This window comes from Bubalus kerabau, unplaced genomic scaffold (assembly GCF_029407905.1).
Source record: "Bubalus kerabau isolate K-KA32 ecotype Philippines breed swamp buffalo unplaced genomic scaffold, PCC_UOA_SB_1v2 scaffold_38, whole genome shotgun sequence".
NCBI classification, from domain to species: domain Eukaryota; kingdom Metazoa; phylum Chordata; class Mammalia; order Artiodactyla; family Bovidae; genus Bubalus; species Bubalus kerabau.
In genome coordinates, this window is record NW_026577892.1 from 761,416 (window position 1) to 782,378 (window position 20,963).

Sequence of the window (20,963 nt, forward strand, 5' to 3'; positions counted from 1 at the left end):
TGGATTAATTGGGATATAGCCCCATCAGAAGTTAAAGATCTACATTTTACAAGTCTGTATATATTATCAGTTTACGACTATGACCAGCTCCCAAATTTTTCTGTAACTCCAAGTTTTGAGGTCAAGTGCATGTCTATGTCAACACTGGCCTTGCTTGGGCTCACACACACACATGTGAGAAAGAACAGGTAGGTGGCAAAACATGGGGTGTACTTGTTAGGGAAAGAAATGCATGCAATTCGTTAAGAATAAGTTACTAAACTCACTTTCTATGCAGTTCTTTATCTCTTTCATAATGCGTCTCTGGTGTCAGACTAAACCTGGAGCTTTTTTTTTTTTTTTGCTTTGCTTTTTTTTTTCTCCAGTTTGACAAATGGATGGACACTCAGAGGAGAAGAATCCTGACAGTCCTGTTAGAACGCTGCTCCCTGTCACAGCAAAAGTTCTGCTGTTGAAAGCTTCAGGAGAAAATTCCAGCAGAAGCTCTGGATTTTACGACCAAGCTCCCAAAGGTGTTATCTTTATACATCTTTTCTTTCCTGGACCCCCAAAGCCTTTGTCTCTGTGCACAGGCACAGATAAAGAAGCAGGGTTCAGTGTTTTGTAAAGACAGCCTAGAAAACACTGAACCTTGAGGGAAAAAGGAAAGCACGCATACAAAACCGAGCACCGACAAGACGCTCACCGCGTTTCGTTTGCACGGTTTGGATTGGCCCCAGCTCTTTGTGTCTGGCTGTGCACTTAGTGCTCAAAGGGGAGAAAAAGTAAGCCATCGCTAAGTGTCCGTAAAATAGTATTAGCCAGTTGGGGAAATATATACACATGTATATAATGGTTCATCATCAGAATAGCCTTATATTGCACAGCAGAGGACCATAAGAGTGTAGAGTGCAGGCCATTCATAAATAGAAAAGCATGAAATAAGGTGCTAATGTGATAAATACAGAAGCATGTGAGACTAAAGGAGTTCAGAGTGGGCAAATGTGCTCACAGGTTGGAAAAGCATCTGACCATTATTTTCTTACAAATAATTTCACGGTGTATTCAAGTATATTTTTTAAGACATAAAATTGATAGTCATTTTGTTGATTTCTTTTCATAGTCTAGAAAGACCAGAAATTCCCTGTTACTGTGCATTCACAGGGTAACTTTAGTTTTTAAAATTAAGAAAATGAAAAAAAAATTAAGAAAATGAATGCAGTAAGATAGATGACGTATTTAATAATTGGTGCTGGGACAATTGGGCAGTATCTGGAAAAAAATTCTAGAAGGATAAAAGATTGATATGAAATTATGGAAAACCATTCCCTACTCAAAGGAGGGAATTCCCTGGTCCAGTGGTTAAGTCTCTGCTCTTTCACTGCTGAGGGCAGAAGTTCAATCCCTGTTTGGGGAACTAAGATCCTGTAAGCCACCAGGCATGACTAAAGGGGGAAAAAAATGTAATTAAAGGAAATCTAGGGAAGGAAGACTTTGTGAGTAATCTATAATATTCAGAGCCTCAAAAGAAAATGTATAACTTAAAATCTTTCTTTATTTATTTTATATATTTTGTATATATATTATATATGCTTTATAAATAAAGAAAGCAAGATTTTAAGTTGTGATTATAAAAGTTAAAATTTTCTCCATCGAGAAGAAAACTGTAAATAAATACAGACAGTAAACAGGAGGGAGCTCCCTGGGAGTGGTTAGGACTCAGTGCTTTCACTGATGAGGGCTCAGGTTCAGCCCCTGGCCGGGAGACTATGAACCCACAAGCTGCTGCAGTGTGGCCCCCCAAAATTAAAATAAACTGGGGGAAAACATATTGCCAGCAAAGGGGTAATTTTCTTATTTTTTAAAGAACGACTATAAATCTACATTAAGAAGAAAAAAAAAAGAGCAAAGCCTAGCAGAAAAATGAGCAAAGGAGGCGAACAAATAGTTCACAGAAAGAAAAGCAGATGTTTCTAAAATAGATAAAATGCTTAGCCTCATTTTCATGCCATCGTTTGTGACTCAGATGGATTGAGTTTCTTTTTTTCTTTTTTTATTTATTTTTTTAATGATAACATTTTATATTGTTAGGGGTGTGGGGAAACAAGCACCTTCATATGTTGCACCTTCATAGATAAATTGATGCAAACACCAAGGAGAGCAATTTGGTAGTACCCAATTTTTAAATAAAGATTCCTGGACATTCCCTGGCGATCCAGTGGCTTTCACTACCAAGGGTGTGAGTTTGATCCCTGGTCAGGGAACTGAGATCCTGCAAGCCATGAGACATGGCTAAAAACTTTAAAAATCTTTTTAATTAAAAAAAAAAAAAAAACAAGATTACCTTTGGCCAGTAGTTCCACTTCTTGGAATTTGTCTGATGGGTATACTTCAACACATGCAAAATGTATGTCTATATAAGAATATTGCATCATTGTTTGTGGTAGCAAAAGGTTGGAAACAATGGAAATGTCTGCTAATAGCAGACTGGCTGCAACTATCTCCTCAATATATCATCAATAAAACAACAAAGGTGCAGAATTATCCTACCACTTTGGAAGAATAAAAGAATGCATCCATATTTCTTGCTCTTCTGGAATGGCACACAAGAAGCCAGTAACAATGGTTACATTCACAGAGGGAAATGAGTGGCTACATGACAAGGATGAGAGAGGCTTTTTTTTTTTTTTTTTTACTTTTTTTACAGTGTGCCCCTTGGTATCTGTGATTTTAGTATTGATGTACACATATTATTCTAAAACTGAAACAATTTGTTTTTTAAAAAAACATAGTGTTTTAAATGCCCAGTAATAGAGTATCATTCTGCCATATAAAGAATTATTAGGCAGTCATTAGAAAACATGTTTTGCAAGAACAGAGATGCTTATTATATGTAAAATGAAGAAAGCATGATTTTAAATTGCATGCAGTTTCCCAATTTTGCTTTCATATATACCTGAAAAACAGAAAGGAAAATAACTCTACCAGCTTGTTGATAATGTTTGGTCATCTCTGATTGACAGAGTTCTGGGTATTGTTTTTCTTCAGGTTTCTCAGAATTTTCCATGTTTTTCACAATGAGAATGTTATCATTCCAGGGAGATGTGATATGAAATAGATAATCTTATCATCTATGTGTACCATATGTCAATCTTGGTAGATTTCAACATTTTATTTTATTTCCCAGAACTGACTGTGAGGCAATTGTTCTTTAGCTAGATTTAAAGTAAACAATAAAGTCATTGCACCAAGATGAGCTTTGAGCTGTTTAAAAATGTGGTGGCGGTTGTCTTACAGTTTTGAAAGAGCTTCCCCACCCTCAACTTTCATCATTCCTGTTTAGTTTTAAACAAACAAAAAGCAGCAAAAATCAAAAACAAAGCAAAATTTTATCTATCCCCAGTGCGGGGGCAGTGGGAACCCCAACTTAACTACCCAGGTCTAAACCCGATCTAAGTCAAAAGAGGAAAAGGATGAGAGTTGAGAAAAACTTTCTCCCCATCCCCTCCCTCCCAAATCCCACATCTTGATTGAATTAACTAACCATATGAGGTTTAAGGGCAGTGCAGTTTCATTCTGGGTTGCACAAAGTGGTTGTGATCTCTGTTTCTGCCTGCAGTGTTGTATAAGATCCTCTAAGCCTTTTCCTCCATCTAGATCCTGAACCTACTGTTTCTCCTATTTGTGCCCCACTTCTGCTTCCCTCTCCCCTACATGTCTTATCTTCAGCCCATAAAATAATCCTGGACATAACACACGGGCCACCTGATGCAAAGAGCTGACTCATCTGAAAAGACCCTGATGTTGGGAAAGATTGAAGGCAAGAGGAGAAGGGGACAACAGAGGATGAGATGGTTGGATGGCATCACCAACTCAATGGACGTGAGTTTGGGTAACTTTGAAACTCCGTACACAATGGATGGAAGGAGGGAGGAAGACAGACAGATAGATAAACAGATGGATGGGTAGTGAGTTCCATTACAGAGTGTTCTGCTCCTTTTGGGGGCACTCAAACATTATTTATTATTGAGTTAACCTTGAAAAAGAGGCCAGTTTTCCAAAGATGGAATGAATGTGAAGACTAGCTACCATCTCTGCAATTCATGTTAAGAGATATGGAATGCCTAGTCTGAACTTTATCTATGGACTTGATTCTAGTTTCTACTAAGACTTATTTAAAACCTGGAATAAATTATTTTAAAAACTACTACACATAATAGGGTCACCTCCACCATTTGCTGGATATGTAGGATTGACCATAATGCTATGAAAATGGAATGTACAGAATACTTTTTAAAAAATGTATTAATTTGGCTGCACCAGGTGTCAGTTGCAGCACGTGGAATCCAGTTCCCTAACTAGGGATCAAACCCTGGCCCCCTGCACTGAAAGCATAGAATCTTAGCCACTAGACCACCAGGGAAGTCCCCAGGACAAATACTTAATGCTTCATTGAATCTTAAAGGCTATTTAGGACACATCAATATAGTATTAGTCATTGTGTTCCCTTTATATATTGAGTTAAATCATAAGCATGGAGGGAAAACAGAAGCATATCATGAAAAAAATAAGCAATGTGCCAACTGGAGTTTCTGTAGCCTTCATACAACGTTCATATGCAGACTCCCAGAGATCCTTCAGTTCAATTCAGTTCAGTCACTCAGTAGTGTCTGACTCTTTGTGACCCCATGAATCGCAGCACACCAGGCCTCCCTGTCCATCACCAACTCCCGGAATTTACCCAAACTCGCGTCCATTGAGTTGGTGATGCCATCCAACCATCTCATCCTCTGTTGTCCCCTTCTCCTCCTGCCTTCATTCTTTCCCAACATCAGGGTCTTTTCAAATGAGTCAGCTCTTTGCATCAGGTGGCCAAAGTAATGGAGTTTCAGCTTCAACATCTGTCCCTCCAATAAACACCCAGGACTGATCTCCTTTAGGATGGACTGGTTGCATCTCCTTGCTGTCCAAGGCACTTTTAAGAGTCTTCTCGAACACCACAGTTCAAAAGCATCAATTCTTTGGCGCTCAGCTTTCTTTATAGTCCAACTCTCACATCCATACATGACTACTGGAAAAACCATAGCCTTGGCTAGACGGACCTTTGTTGGCAAAGTAACGTCTCTTCTTTTTAATATGCTAAGTTGGTCATAACTTTCCTTCGAAGGAGTAAGCACCTTTTAATTTCATGGCTTCAATCATCATCCGCAGTGATTTTGGAGCCGGGAAAAATAGTCAGCCACTGTTTCTCCATCTATTTTGCCATGAAGTGATGGGACCGGATGCCATGATCTTAGTTTTCTGAATGTTGAGCTTTAAGCCAACTTTTTCACTCTCCTCTTTCATCAAGAGGCTCTTTAGTTCTTCTTGACTTTCTGCCATAAGGGTGGTGTCACCTGCATATCTGAGGTTATTGATATTTCTCCCAGCAATCTTGATTCCAGCTTGTGCTTTCTCCAGCCCAGCATTTCTCATGATGTACTCTGCATATACGTTAATAAGCTGGGTGACAATATACAGCCTTGATGTACTCCTTTTCCTATTTGGAACCAGTCTGTTTTTCCATGTCCAGTTCTAACTGTTGCTTCCTGACCTGCATACAGGTTTCTCAAGAGGCAGGTCAGGTGGTCTGGTATTCCCATCTCTTTCAGAATTTTCCACAGTTTGTTGTGATCCACACAGTCAAAGGCTTTGGCATAGCCAGAGATCTTTAGGAAGTTCCAAAGTCTTATCTGAAGCTTAGTTTCCCCATTTGCAAGGGAAGAATATTAATTATACTACCCTTCAGGTTGTGACGAGGATGGTTAATAGGTGCTCGATAAATATTAGTTGACTTGGATTCTGTCTGAATTAACATTAAAGAAAAGAAAAGAAAAAGGGGTACCCAAAGCCAGTGCTCTGTGAGAACCTGGAGGGATGGGATGGGGAGGGAGGTGGAAGTGGTGTTCAGGTTGGAGGCGACACATGTATACCTATGGCCAATGTATGGCAAAACCATCATAATGTTGTAATTATCCTCCAATTTAAAAAAAAAAAAAACTTCCTGCCTTGTTAGGAAGCACTTCAGGTAAGAGTTAACTTGGTTGTGATTTGGAAAAAAAGACCAAAAAGAAACTACTTGTGAATTCCAGGCCTGGTTTATCAAGTTAAAATTATGTTTGCTCTGATTCATTCATGAACGAATCCATGAATCCACTTCCCCAGTGGCTCAGTGGTAAAGAACCTGCCTGCAGTGCAGAGAAGTGGATTCGATCCCTGGGTCAGGAAGATCCCTTGGAGGAGGGCATGGCAACCCACTCCAGAAAAAAAATAAAGAAGTTCTCTCAGTACCAGGGTGACGGCTCAAAACCTAGAGAAAGTGGACATGTAAGCTGAATAGTTTTTTAACATTGTTTCTCCAGGTGAGCTGGCATTGGAAGAATTTAACTGAACTGGATCAGCTCTGGATGCTAAAATGTTTACGGTTTAACTGGTATATCAATGTCTCCCCAACTCCCTATGAGCAGGGTGTATGGAAGAAGCATTATATTCAAATGGTGAAAGAACTCCATGTTACCAAGCCCAAGGTAAATTTGGGAAAAGAAGAATTACTAACATCAGCTACTTAAGAATTCTAGAACTAAGTTGGAGAAGGCCATTGTTTCAAAAGAAATATACCATGACTTCAAAATTCCCTTGTTCTAAGAACTTAACAGCTCTTTTCAAGATATCCATGTTAGTTGAAAGTAATCTGACACTCACAAACCACAGTTCCACCAGGTTATGACTTGGAGCTCCTCATTCTCTCCAGATTCCTGGATTTCTGTGTCTCTGATGCCTATAGTACACAATTCTGACACTGGGATTCTGTGGGTAATGTGCAGTATTTATTACCTATGGGTCATCAAATTTTACTTAACTAATTCAAATTTTCTGTGATTCTCCCAGGCAAATTGAAGTTTATGTTTCTATCATTAATAAAGAAAAGTTTGCAAAACATTAGTAACTAGGAAATGGCATAATGGGCATATTAAAGTTCTTTTCACTTTAGAAACTAGCAATGTAAAGTCCTTACATAGAATTGTAAACAGTTAACAGTATGAGCATCAATTTTTTCTAGTGGTTTTCTATGCATTGCAACCAATGTTTATGTTCATTCTTATAGTCAGAGTTAATTAGATAACTTATGGGAAATTTGTATGAGCTTTTTCTTTATGGCATAATCTATATACATGCAGAGTTTTGTATAATAGAAGAGTTCCTGAAAATTATGTGTAAATTACAATTTTAAAATTATTTTTAAAACCACAGGGATTTTTTTTTTATAGAAAAGCTGCAGTGAGTCCTTTTTGAATTGGAGAATCCTTTTGAAATATGAATAGTTGGCTCTTAACATGCTGATTTACGTTTCATTTTATTGTGTTTACTTGAAGTAGAAACCCTCTACATTTAATATAGTAATAAAGTGCATAATTAATATTGTTATAATTACAATGACAAAAGCAGTCTTTCTGATTTCAATGATGGCTGTTCTTCGTGAGAATTTCTTTTAAAAAGAAAAATGTAAAGTGCAGTGGTGGAAGAGTTATTTTAAAAATTACAATAGCTATGACTCCTTTCATCACAAGGTTTCCCTTAACTCTCCTTCAACGTCACTCATAGCCAGGGAAAGGCTTCAATAGCTGACGCGTGGGCTGTTCTGGGACAGAGGAGAGAAAAGTGATCCACCAGGTTGTAGAATGAAAAAAGGTTTTGAGTATTGTATGTAATACTGATTTTAATACTTGGTCTTCAACAATAACTCTTTTTCCAGAAACCATTTATGGACTTCCCTGGTGGCTCAGATGGTAAGGAATCCACCTGCAATGCAGGAGATGCAGGTTTGATCCCTGGGTTGGGAGGATCCCCTGGAGAAGAGAAAGGCCACCCACTCCAGTATTCTTGCCTGGAGAATCCCCATGGTTGGAGGAGGTTGGTGGGCTACAGTCTGCAGGATCATAAAGAGTCGGACATGACTGAGCAACTAACACACACATATTTTAAGACGATGAATAGTTCTGATACAAGAAAATTGCCACATTGTTGCTTAGTATTTCATTTCTTTAGGGAGTAGTTTGTTATAGTAAATTTCAGTTTTTCTATTAAAGAAAAAATTGGCAAATTAAACCTGGTAAGATATAAAAAAGGAATAATACATGATGACCAAGTGGGATGTATCCAAGGAGAGTAAGGTTGGCATAATATTAAAAAAAATCAGTACATGTAATTCACAGAATAAAAGAGAAAAGATGTCTGGTTATTTCAATATATGCAAACAAAAGCATTTAAAATTTTTTCATCATTTGCCATTTAAAAAAGTCTCAAATGGCTTTGGGTAAAGGGAACAAAGTTTTTGTTTACTTAACAGAAAAGTCATCAGTTTTCATTATTATCTATTCTGTTAATGGGTCAAATATTTTGTACTTTTCAGAATTAATGTTTATGTATATAGTTACGAGCATTCATGCCTAAATTTTCTCCCCTGAAAATGCTTTTTTATTATCATGTATTCTTTATTACCAGTGGTGTTAAACAAGACCTCTTCCAGCAAAAATAGATTTCATTCAATATAAACTCAGAAAAATGAAATGAATGCCCATCTTATTTTATTTATTTTATTTTTTTGGCCACTCCGTGTGACTTGGGCTCTTAGTTCCCTGACCAGGGATTGAACTCCTGCTCTTGGCAGTGAAAGTGTGGAGTCCTCACCACTGGACCACCAGGGAATTCCTTGAATGTCCATTTTAAGTGAGATCCGCACTGTGCTGTGCTTAGTTGCTCAGTCGTGTCCAACTCTTTTCAGCCCCATGGCCTGTAGCTCACCAGGCTCCTCTGTCCATGGGGATTCTCCAGGCAAGAGTACTGGAGTGGGTTGTCAGGATTCACACAAAACACTGAACACTAATCTTGTAATGAGCCATCGATTATATAAAAGTAAAATGTCTTCTTACTCTACTACTTACAATCACCCACTAAATCAGTAAATATGTATTAAATACTGTTATGTGCTAGCTGCTAAGGGTACAATGGTCTTAACCCCACTTTCTGGGAGCCTAGTCTATGGCCCAGGACACAAACAGCTAGTTACCACACTGAATACGAAGTACTATCCTATAAGAGAAATATGCACAAAGAAAGAGCAGTTGAAACAAGGATAAGAAACTAACTGATTCTGCTTGGAGGAACTTGGGGAATTTTTAAATTTTCACAAACAATTTAAGCAAATCAATTTACTGAGCAAAGCTTCCCTAATCTCTTAAAGAAAAAAAAAAATTAAACCTTTAATGGCTTCTCAACGTAGCAGTATCTCTTCCCTTAGGCTACAACCGCATAAAAACCCTTACGAATTTTATATACAAAAGAACAAGACTTTCATTTTGGGCAATTAAAAAATAGACTTTCCAAAAAAAAAAAAAAAAGATTTTCATTTCCCAATTCTTTAGGAATGGCTGAAGTTTTGATAATTGATAAAATCTATAGTTTACCCCTACATAATGGAAATTGTTTCTGTGTTTTAGATAGGTAGAACAGGGTACTGTTTTTAAGAACGTATATTGTTATGAACAAACTAACTGCAGTTGTGGAATAGCTGTATAATGATATGGTAGGAGAGGTGGCGACACAGGATAGAGAAGCTCACTGTGTGGCCTGAAGCTGGAGAGTCCCGGATTCAAATTCTGACCCTGGGTCTTACTGCTTATGTCTTCACAGTAGTGGTGGAAAAATTTATCAGTTTATCCTACCTTCAGTTTTCTCTTCTGTAAAATGGAAGCAGTTACAATTACCTTTTAAAGTTATTATGAAGGTTGAATAAAGTAATGTAGGAACGGGACTTTCCTGGTGGTCCAGTGGTTAAGACTCTGTGCTTCCAATGTAAGCGGTGCAGGTTCGATCCCTGGTAGGGGGAACTAAGATCCCACATGCCTCACTGTATAACCCCCCTCAAAAAATAATAAGGTAGGAATACTTCCTGAGACAGTGCCTGGCACATACAAGTACCTCTGGGTTGGTGGCTGCTATAATCACTGCCACCATTATCAGTGCCATCATGGTGATGATGATAATGATTCTTTTAAAGGATTTATTTATTTATTCATTTTTGGTTACAAAGGGTCTTCGTTACTGCCCTTGGGCATTCTGTAGTTGCAGTGAACAGGGGCTACTCTTGACCTTCCGTGCTCAGGATTCTTATTGCGATGGCTTCTCTTGTTGCAGAGCACAGACTCCAGAGCTCTGGCTCAGCGGTTGTGGCACACGGGCAAACGGAATCTTCCTGGACCAGAGATTGACCCAGTGTCCCCTGCATTGGCAGGCACATTCTTAATCACTAGACCACCAGGGAAGTCCATGTTCTTTGTTTTACTTTTGTTATTATTATAGTGTTTTGAGAACAGAAATAATTTTCTCCTTCTGCTGCTGCTGCTGCTAAGTCTCTTCAGTCGTGTCTGACTCTGTGCGACCCCATAGACAGCAGCCCACCAGGCTCCCCTGTCCCTGGGATTCTCCAGGCAAGAACACTGCAGTGGGTTGCCATTGCCTTCTCTGACAAACTAGGAGCACAATCGGACATTTCTCTGGCTTAAAAAACAAAACAAAAATCAAAGGCTAAACAGAAACCCTCTCTCTGGGTTTTTGACATTTACCATCTGTCACCCTCTAGCAGGGCTTGCTTAAGTTAAAACAGTCATAAATTAAAGACTTCAAAAGTTGTGCTCATTCAAGCTGAAAGGGAAACCAGGGCAAAGTAAACACGGATGGAACACCATTAAGCTACGAGTAGGTGAAGTGTGTGATTATATGGACCTACTTGTGCGTGTTATTTGCTCAGTCATGTCTGACTCTTTGCGACCCTGTGGACTGTAGCCTGCCAGGCTTCTCTGTCCATGGAATTCTCCAGGCAAGAATACTGGAGTGGGTTGCCATTTCCTCCTCCAGGGGATCTTCTGACCCAGGGATCGAACCTGGGTCTCCTGCATTGCAGGTGGGTTCTTTACCATCTGAGCCACCAGGGAAGCATACTTGTGTGGTTTCTGTAAATATGCTAATTAGAATCACTATTTCTGCTTAATTATGATAAGGAGCATTAAGGCATAATTAAACCCTCCAAAAGTGAGCTGGGATGTTTGACTCAACATTGGTGTCTATGATATGCGTGCATGCTCAGTCTTGTCTGACTCTTTGCAACCCCATGGACTGTAGCCTGCCAGGCTCCTCCTTTCCATGGAATTTTCCAGGCAAGAATACTGCAGTGGGCTGCCATGTCCTACTCCAGGTGATCTTTCAGACCCAGGGGTCGAACCCGAGTCTACTGCATCTCCTGCCTTGGCAGGCAGAGTCTACCACTCTGCCACTGGGGGAGCCTTGTGGCTGTTCAGGCCGCAGACTGCAGGTGGCTAAGGCCCCCTCCCTCCACTGCGCCAGTTTGCCCCCCACCCCCCCACCCCCCACCCACCACACTCCTACATGAGGCAAGGTGATTGTGAAAATGAAATACTAGCTATGGGGCCTGAGAGGAGAGGAACTGGGTTTTGAGGAAATTCATTTAGGGGACATAAAGAAAGTAAGGAGTAAATAAAATCTGACAATAAAATGGATAATGAAGGACCTACTGTACAGCACAGGGAACTCTGCTTAATGTTATGTGGCAGCCTGGATGGGAGAGGGGTTTGGGGGAGAATGGACACATGAATACGTATGTCCGAGTCCCTTTGCTGTCCACCTGAAGCCATCACAACATTGTGAATCGGCTGTGCTCCAGTGTAAAATAGAAAGCTGAAAACGAAACAGAAATGACAAGTGCAGCTGTGGAGAGAGTGTGGTAGACACGGCCCAGGTGTGATTAGAGTGGAGAAAACCACAGATTCATTAGATAGAAAGTTCTTGCATCATTTAGACAGGTTTATCTAGGAAGATTCAGGAGGAACTAGAGAAACAGGGGAGCAGGAAAAATTTAGGGGAGCGCCTTACAGAGCCAGGATGAGAAGGACAGATCACCAGCGCCCAGGGAGGACCTGAGGCCTGAACACTGGTGTGCACCCTGCCCCTCAAAGTGGGAAGAGGCATGTGACGCTAGGGGAGGTTAAAGCTTTGTGAGATGGGGCAGTTAGAAGACAAACAGTGTGGGTGTGAAGGACAAAGAACATTCCTTTGAATATCCCCAAACTTTTTGGCACCAGGGACCAGTTTTATGAAAAGGGATTTCCCCCATGAATTGGAGAAGGGGGGGTGGTTTCAGGATGATTCAAGTGCATTACATTTATTGTGTACTTTATTTCTATTATTATTACATCAGCTCCACCTCAGATCATCAGGTATTAGATCCCGGAGGTTGGGGACCCCTCTCTCAGCTCTCTCTCCAGGGCATGGCTATCAGGTCACTGAGGCATTTTCTCTGTTTGCCTGTCATTACTTAGAGCCTTCAAATAAGAGAATTATCCCCCCAAACAGAAACATTCTCAAAGAAACAGTTTCAAATCTGTGTATATTGCTGTGAGTGGGTGATGTTTTCTACTATTATTAGGTTTGAGTTTCAAGGGTACCTGATTCCCCTTTGAATTCTAGCACTGCCTCGTCATAGCTGCTTCATTGAACCACCTTTTGGTGTGAATCATTGATAGAAGCTAGCCTTCCCATGTGGCTCAGTGGTAAAGAATCCACCTGCCAATACTGGAGACACGGGTTTGATCCCTGGGCCGTGAAGATTCCCCTGGGAGAGGAAATGACAACCCATTCCAATATTCTTGCCTGGGAAAATCCTATGGACAGAAGAGCCTCGCGGGCTACAGTCTGTGGGGTCCCAAAGAGTTGGATATGACTGAGTGAATCTCTATTTGATTACTAATGTTTTATCATTTTGAAGATGATTTATTAAAATTATGTAAACATCAAGGTATGTTCATTCCCATTAGTTTTTTGTGGTAGTGGTTGTTTGTTTGTTTTGCTTCTTGGCCACACCATGTGGCATGTGGGATCTTAATTCCCTGACCAGGGATTGAACCTGTGACCCCCTGCATTGGAAGCTCAGAATCTTAACCACCGGACCATTAAAGAAATCCCATCATTAGTTATTATAATAAAATTCCAGACAGAACAAAGCCTTGAAAAAAATACAAGCACTACAGGACAGCCAAGTGCCACCTTAAACTTCAGAGATTTTCCCATGTTGAGTAAAGACGTGAAAAAAATAATTGTTTGAAATCTTAACAGCTGGCCCCATGATTCCTTTTTGGGAAGAGGAAGGAGGGAGCTGTCTCCTTGGGGGAAAGCCACTGAGGAGCAAATGCTACAGGCACCTGGACTCCAGGGGAGGGAAAACCTGCCAGGCTGGAGATTAGAGGAAGAGTTTCTTGTTTCTGCTCCTGCAAGGAGAGGAGAGTAGGGGCAGAGGGCAGAAAGGAAAGAAATAAGACCATGAAAGAAAAGCCAGCCGGATGGATGGAAGCTGAGCCCGGGCAGGGGAAAATGACATGTCAGTATTAGATGGTAACCCAGCCATTCCCAATCAAATTTGTTCCCTATTACTGGGATGTAAAGCCTGACTTCCATCTCTTTAGGAAATTGGACTCAATTTACACATGGAAGCAAGATCTCAGTAGTCTAGAAACCAAGAAAGCCCTTCAGGACTATTTACAAAAACCAAGGTGGGGAGGGTGGGACTTCCCTGGCAGTCCAGTAGTTAAGACTTCACGCTTCCAGGGGGTGAAGGTTTGATCCTTGGTAAGGGAACTAAGATCCTACACACTGAACGTGGCCAAGGGAGGGAAAAAATGCTATCCTTAAAAATAAAACCAAGAGGGGCGGGCTTTGGGCTTCCCAGGGCTGGAATTGGGACCCAGCTGAACTGACATCTTGTTTTTTCTTTCCTTTTCCCTACCAAGTTAAGTATAAAAACAAATACCTTTTTGTCTCACGCTCAGCTTTTTTTTCTTGAAGGTTAGAAGTCCTCACTTTCCAGGTTTTGATTTAGCCAAGGATTTCAAAAAGCTTTCTGTTCACAGCGTTCAGCTAAATACAAGTAACAAAAGCTTACCTGCTTACTCTAATTGCTTTAGATTAAGACCTTATCTTGCCTGGTTCTCCTCCCCTTAACTCCAGCCTCTGTGGTTACCGTCTTGACCTCCTTCCAGGATAACTTGATTCTTAATGTCCTGATTGTTTTTTTTTTTTTTTTTTTTTTTTTGATATTTTAATTGTTTCTTTATTTTTAAAAGGTAGTTTTATAATTATAAAACATTTTTTTTAAATTTTATTTTATTTTTAAACTTTACATAACTGTATTAGTTTTGCCAAATATCAAAATGAATCCGCCACAGGTATACATGTGTTCCCCATCCTGAACCCTCCTCCCTCCTCCCTCCCCATTCCATCCCTCTGGGTCGTCCCAGTGCACCAGCCCCAAGCATCCAGTATCGTGCATCGATTGTTTTTTAATAGTCTTTAAGCTTTCTCACTTTTCCCCCCCCTATCTGGATTAAGAGAGGAGGAGAAAGGAGTATTCTCTAAAGGAATTCATGGTTCATGTCTAAGAAAAAACAATGGTTTAAGAATTGGGAAACCCCAGGTTCTGGCCTTAGCTCTACTGTTGACTAGCAGACACTCAAGCTATTTCTAAAATAAATTAGAATTGCATTTTTTTAAATAACTGAGGTTTCTTTTAAATATTTAATTTATTGAGTATTTATTTCACTGCACCGGGTCTTAGTTGCAGCACATAAGATCAATCTTCCTTGTGGCATGTGGGATCTAGTTCCCTGACCAGGGATCGAACCCACACCCACTGCATTGGGAGCACAGAGTCTTAGCCACTGGACCACCAGGGAAGTCCCTGAAATACCTCTTTAATGTCTCTTCCAGGCTAAAGTCTGAATCTCTGGGCCCTCCTAGTTTCCCACCACATTTACTCTCTGCTTTCCCCCAGTACCAAGAAAGAATCCAGTGTATTCATGAATCCTAATTCCAAATCATTAAAAACTGGTTTCTGTTTCCTTTTTTTTCCTTCAAACTTTAGAAAACCTAAATAATTAAAACAGAAGAACTTATAAAACATAGTTTATACAGTGGTTTTCTTGCAAGCAGTCTTTAATAGACTTCTTTCAAATTCTGACAAATACACTAGGTGTTTGGCTTGGATATGCAGGACTAAAAATATCTAAAGGAGAGATTTTTAATTACTTAGTTCAATCCGTGAAATTCCTGCGAATTCTATCTGGAAGAAAGAATAAGAAAGAATATGAGGGACTTCCCTGGTGGTCCAGTGGCTAAGACACTAGTCCCACTGTAGGGAGCCTGGGTTTGATCCCTGGTCAGGAAACTAGATTCCACATGCCAGAGTGAAGACCTGAAGAAGCCAAATAAATAATGATAAATAAATAAAATTTAGGAGCAAAACAACAATATATATTTTTTAACAAATAGAATATGGGCTTTGCAGTCTGAGAGACCTGGCCTTTTTCTTTTTCATGGTAGCAAGCAAACAGGATTTATTTCAGAGAGAAAGTACAAAACTCTCAGCATAGACACAGAGGAGGTGAAGTGCCCCAGACCGGGACTTTGCAGTGCAACTTTAGATAAGTTACTTAACCTCTCTGAGCCTCAACTTCTAAAGAAATTTCCCTGTTTCATTCATACTTTTTTAACTTTATTTTTTAATTGCAGGGAAATCGCTTTACAATGTTGTGATGGTTTCTGCCATAAAAACATGAAATGCTTCACCAATTTGCATGTCATCCTTGAGCAGGGGCCATGCTAATCTTCTTTGTATCATTCCAATTTAAGTATATGTGCTGCCAAAGTGAGCACTGAGCCTCAATTTCTTCATCTATGAAATGGGAATGATACCTCCCTTGCAGGACTGTTGTGAGGATCACATGCCAGGTATATATTAAGTACTCAATACATGTTCATGTTCTCCTCCATTAAACACCATCTTATTTTTTACTTTGCTCACCAAGAGCACACGTTTGGGCCTGAAACAGCCTAGGTTCAATGGCCTGATCCCACAATTTTAGCAACTCGGTGATTTGGGATAAGTTGTTAACAATCTCGGAAGCACTGTATTCTCATCTGGAAAATGGAGTTAGCACCAACAGTGCCCAGCTCCAGGAAGCGTTCATGAACTAGTCACATCCATCAGAATCACATTAAATCACCATGGAGACAGCAGGGATACTGAGAGAGTGCTGATGCTGAGTGGCTGCTGAGTTGCTGATGAGGGGTCAGCCAGGTGGCCAGGAGGAGGCTCCATCCTTCTCTTTCTTGATTTTACCTTTACTTGCCCCACTTTTCTTTTTTTAAATATTTTAAATTATTTTACAGCTACGCTGCTGCTGCTGCTGCTGCTAAGTCGCTTCAGTCATGTCCGACTCTGTGCGACCCCATAGACGGCAGCCCACCAGGTCCCCTCGTCCCTGGGATTCTCCAGGCAAGAACACTGGGGTGGGTTGCCATTTCCTTCTCCAATGCATGAAAGTGAAAAGTGAAAGTGAAGTCGCTCAGACGTGTCTGACTCTTTGCGACCCCATGGACTGCAGCCCACCAGGCTCCTCCACCCATGGGATTTTCCAGGCAAGAGTACTGGAGTGGGGTGCCATCGCCTTTCAGTTCAGTTCAGTTCACTTCAGTTCAGTCGCTCAGTTGTGTCCGACTCTTCGCGGCCCCATGAATCGCAGCACGCCAGGCCTCCCTGTGCATCACCAACTCCCGGAGTTCACTCAAACTCACATCCATTGAGTCAGTGATGCCATCCAGCCATCTCATTCTGTTGTCCCCTTCCTCCTGCCCCTAATCCCTCCCAGCATCAGAGTCTTTCCCAATGAGTCAACTCTTCACATGAGGTGGCCAAAGTACTGGAGTTTCAGCTTTAGCATCATTCCTTCCAAAGAACACCCAGGACTGATCTCCTTTAGAATGGATTGGTTGCATCTCCTTGCAGTCCAAGGGACTCTCAGGAGTCTTCTCCAACAGCACAGTTCAAAAGCATCAATTTTTTGGCGCTCAGCTTTCTTCACAGTCCAACTCTCACATCCATACATGACCACTGGAAAAACCATAGCCTTGACTAGACAGACCTTTGTTGGCAAAGTAATGTCTCTGCTTTTCAATATGCTATCTAGGTTGTTCATAACTTTTCTTCCAAGGAGTAAGCGTCTTTTAAATTCATGGCTGCAGTCACCTTCTGAAGTGATTCTGGAGCCCCCCAAAAATAAAGTCTGACACTGTTTCCACTGTTTCCCCATCTATTTCCCATGAAGTGATGGGACCAGATGCGATGATCTTAGTTTTCTGAATGTTGAGCTTTAAGCCAACTTTTTCACTCTCCTCTTTCACTTTCATCAAGAGGCTTTTGAGTTCCTCTTCACTTTCTGCCATAAGGGTGGTGTCATCTGCATATCTGAGGTTATTGATATTTCTCCCAGCAATCTTGATTCCAGCTTTCCATCGCCTTGGTGGGTCTCAATTGCAGCATGTGGGATCTTTCATTGTGGGGTGCGGGCTTCTCTCTAGATGTGGCTCCCGGGCTCAGTAGTTGTGACTTGCAAACTTAATTGCCCTGTGGCTTGTGGCATCTTAGTTCCCCCACCAGGGATCAAACCCTCGTCCCCTGCATTGGAAGGCAGATTTTTGACCACTGGACCACCAGGGAAAGCCCCTCCCCACTTTTCTTTGTCTTTCTCCTTTATCTTCTCTTTCAGTTTCTGCTGTGTGAAAAATGGTTGCATCCAGAGTGGTATGATATGTAACCCATATATTTTCTTTCCCTGCATGGCCTCCATAAATCTTGTGTCTGTGCATGACTCCTTCTCAGTGCTGGGTTTTTGATTCCACGTCCCCAGGTAGAATACTGTGTGTTGAACTCTGTGCCATGGATTTGGTGCTGTGCGTCCTCCTTTGCCTCTGATACCTCCAAGATGAAAAGACCTAATTGCTAAGAATCCTGGGGGCAAAATTAATTCTCAGGAAGGACCACGACTTAGCATCTTTGCATTTCTCTTTTACCTCGGAAAGAGCATAGTCTGCTTGTTCTGTCTTGGGCCCTCTTGTTTGATCATGCTATGCATAATAAATTAATGTGGCATTTCCAACAGGAGTAATTCTACTTACTTCTTTCCCCGAATATTTAGACTGTGGCCAAATGGCTTCTTGTTTTTACTTAAGAGTTAAACAAAAGGGACTTCCCTGGTGGTGCTGTGGTTAAGACTGTGCCTTCCAATGCAGGGGCTGCAGGTTCAACCCCCGATGGGGGGACCAAGATTCCACATGCCTCACTGCTCAAAAACCAAAACGAAAAACAGAAGCAATATTGTAACAAATTCAATAAACAACTTTAAAAATGGTCCACATCAAAAAATTCTTAAAAAATATATACGTGTGCATATGTAGTCTATATGTATGTGCATGAGTATAACCCTTTGTACTAAATAGTTTGGCTTTTTACAGCAAACTACATTAGAAGCCAATTTGTTCAGACATGGATGCTTTGAAATGTAAATTCATAGTCCCTACTAACAAAGAACCATAGGAATTCTATGTTCTGTGCACATGTGGCGGCACAACCCGACTTTATGCCACCTATTTGGGAGGCTGAATGGTATATTATATATATATATATATCATATAATCTTGGACTTAAATTCCAAAGCCCTGGCTAGAATTTTCTGCTTAGCCTTTCCCCCACAACTGATGGTTTTACCCCAGAGCTAAAGACAAATGAAGAACAAAAACAGGCCTGTTGCTGTGTTGATTATTTCTTGCTCACCTCTATTTCTCTATTAAAAACATTTTTTAAGGTATATATTTTTTAATGTGGACCAATCTTTTTCAATGGCCACATCATACAGCATGCAGGATCTTTAGTTGGGGCGTGCAAACTCTTAGTTGTGGCATGCAGGATCTAGTTCCCTGACCAGGGATGGAACCCCAGCCCCTTTGCATTGGGAGCTCGGAGTCTTAGCCACTGGACCACCAAGGGAGTCCCTAGACCCATTGTTTCTTGACTGCTTTCCCTTCGTGCCTGTAGTCCTTTCTCCCCTTAAGATCATTAATTACTGAGACCTGTTTAAGGGCAAGCATTGTGGCCAGGTTTAGATCACAAAATGTCTTGGACCAAAATGAGGTCAAGCTTGATTATCTTTCTCCAGGGACCCCCTCCCCTGTCTGCTTAGAACACCCAATGTTGACATAAAGGAAATTTCCAGTTATTTCAACCAGATCATCAGATGCTGTGGACCAAACTCAAGACTGTTAGATTTGTAGTCTGTATATTTCCTCAGGCTTCCCAGGTGACTCAAGTGGTAAAAAAAATCTACCTACCAATGCAGGAGATACAGGTTTGATCCCTGGGTCAGAAAGATCCCCTGGAGGAGGAAATGACAACCCACTCCAGTATTATTGTCTGGAAAGTTCCATGGACAGAGGAGCCTGGCAGGCTACAATCCACGGGGTTGCAAAGAGTCAGACACAGCTTAGCCACTGGACGCACACACACACGCATGTAATTTCCCATATTTTGTCTTTCCTCCTGTGATAATGGGCATTAAAGTCTTAAAATGAGGGTCTACGAGCTTTTTTTCAGGGACAACCAGGAAGGGTGGTGGCTGACTAGCCCACTCAAGATGGCTGTTCCCTTGCTCTCTGTCCGTCCCTTGCCCGACCAGTGCCTGCTTCATTTACACTTACTCTGGCCTTCCTACATACTTGCCTTGGGCGCCAGCTAGTGGTTGTTCTTATCAAAGGGGCGGTGAGGTGTGTGCCCTTCTGTTGGTTTCCCTGGTAATCGATGAGCCCATCTGACATCAACTCCCCTGTAACTGGCAATCTCCCCCTCCACCAGGAGCAAAGACTGCTGCCACGTCCTGAAGGTGTGTGCTGCACAGCGTGGGAGGTCGCTCCAGGACTTCGCTTCAGACACAGAAGCTCCCCATCTGTCAAACCACTGAAGTCTCTGTTGCCTGATCCATGTGTGCATGCTAAGGCACTTCAGTCAGGCCTGACTCTTTGCAACTTTATGGGCTGTAGCCCGGCAGGTCCCTCTGTTCATGGGATTCTCTGGTCAAGAACACTGGAGTGGGTTTGCCATTCCCTTCTCCAGGGGATCTTCCTGGTGCAGGGATCGAACCCCCATCTCCTGTGTCTCCTGCATTGCTAGTGGATTCTTCACCGCTGAGCCACCGGGGAAGCCCTCTGTTGCCCAATCCAGGCTTTCGTCAGTCTTGAAGCTGGGCAAATGCAGGCTTTGTAGGCCTGTGAGGTGCAGTCCAACAGGTGGGCATAAAGAGACCAGGTTCCAGAGCCCCTCAGGAAGGGGTGAGACACTTGACAGCTTGGGGTGGTGGTGACAATTACCAAGAGCAGAGGTGGTGGGGCGGGGGAGTCCCTGGGACCTGCCAGGGTGGAATAGGAGAGTTTGAGAGGAGCCTGCCTGGGCCTGTGGATCTCCCCCGGGGGGACTTAGGAGAAAGGGTTCCTCAAATACACTGATAAATATACTCTGCACCGTAATAGGATTCCATTTGAAACGGTTGCAGCCGAGGTGTTATGAGCCCATTCTTGTGTGACAGAAAGCTAGGCTGTTCCTCCGTTTCGAAGGTATTATTTTATTTTCCTTGTTCCTAAAATAGCACAAAGGAAGGCTTCTGTTTGTTCTTTTACCTTGTGCTAATCCTAGAGCAACATGAATATGCTGACTGTACACGGATCTTGAAACAACAGCGAAAACTTCCAACACGGGAAGACAATTAATTCCCACTCCTTTCCCCTTTCCTCTTGGATTCCAATGACTGGCTGTGTTTAACCCTAGTTTTGCCTACTCTTTCCCAGAAAAGTCACAGCTAACATGCATGGATCTACTAGCAGGAGCATAGATTCAGTAGGATGTGGGATTCCAGCTTGATTCTCCAGGGGCTGACATCTCATCAGAGAACTAGTCCTGAAGAGCATATGTTCAGTGCTGAGTTTGGGGGTCTGTATGA

The 20,963-nt window shown here is 41.6% G+C and overlaps 1 long non-coding RNA gene and 1 other non-coding gene across 3 annotated transcripts; one reads left to right on the forward strand and one right to left on the reverse strand.

Moving 5' to 3' along the window:
* The first annotated feature begins 3,563 nt into the window (after nucleotides 1-3,563).
* Nucleotides 3,564-20,834, forward strand: LOC129640721 (uncharacterized). Of its 2 annotated transcripts, none has more exons than XR_008708931.1 (3): nucleotides 3,564-3,861; nucleotides 6,381-6,545; nucleotides 20,812-20,834. It is a non-coding gene; the product is annotated as an uncharacterized LOC129640721 (long non-coding RNA). The 2 variants fall into 2 exon arrangements; XR_008708930.1 differs by lacking the exon at nucleotides 20,812-20,834 and adding an exon at nucleotides 10,342-10,777.
* LOC129640735 (U6 spliceosomal RNA) lies at nucleotides 15,689-15,795 on the reverse strand. Its single transcript, XR_008708939.1, has one exon. It is a non-coding gene; the product is annotated as a U6 spliceosomal RNA (small nuclear RNA).
* Nucleotides 20,835-20,963: the final 129 nt, after the last annotated feature.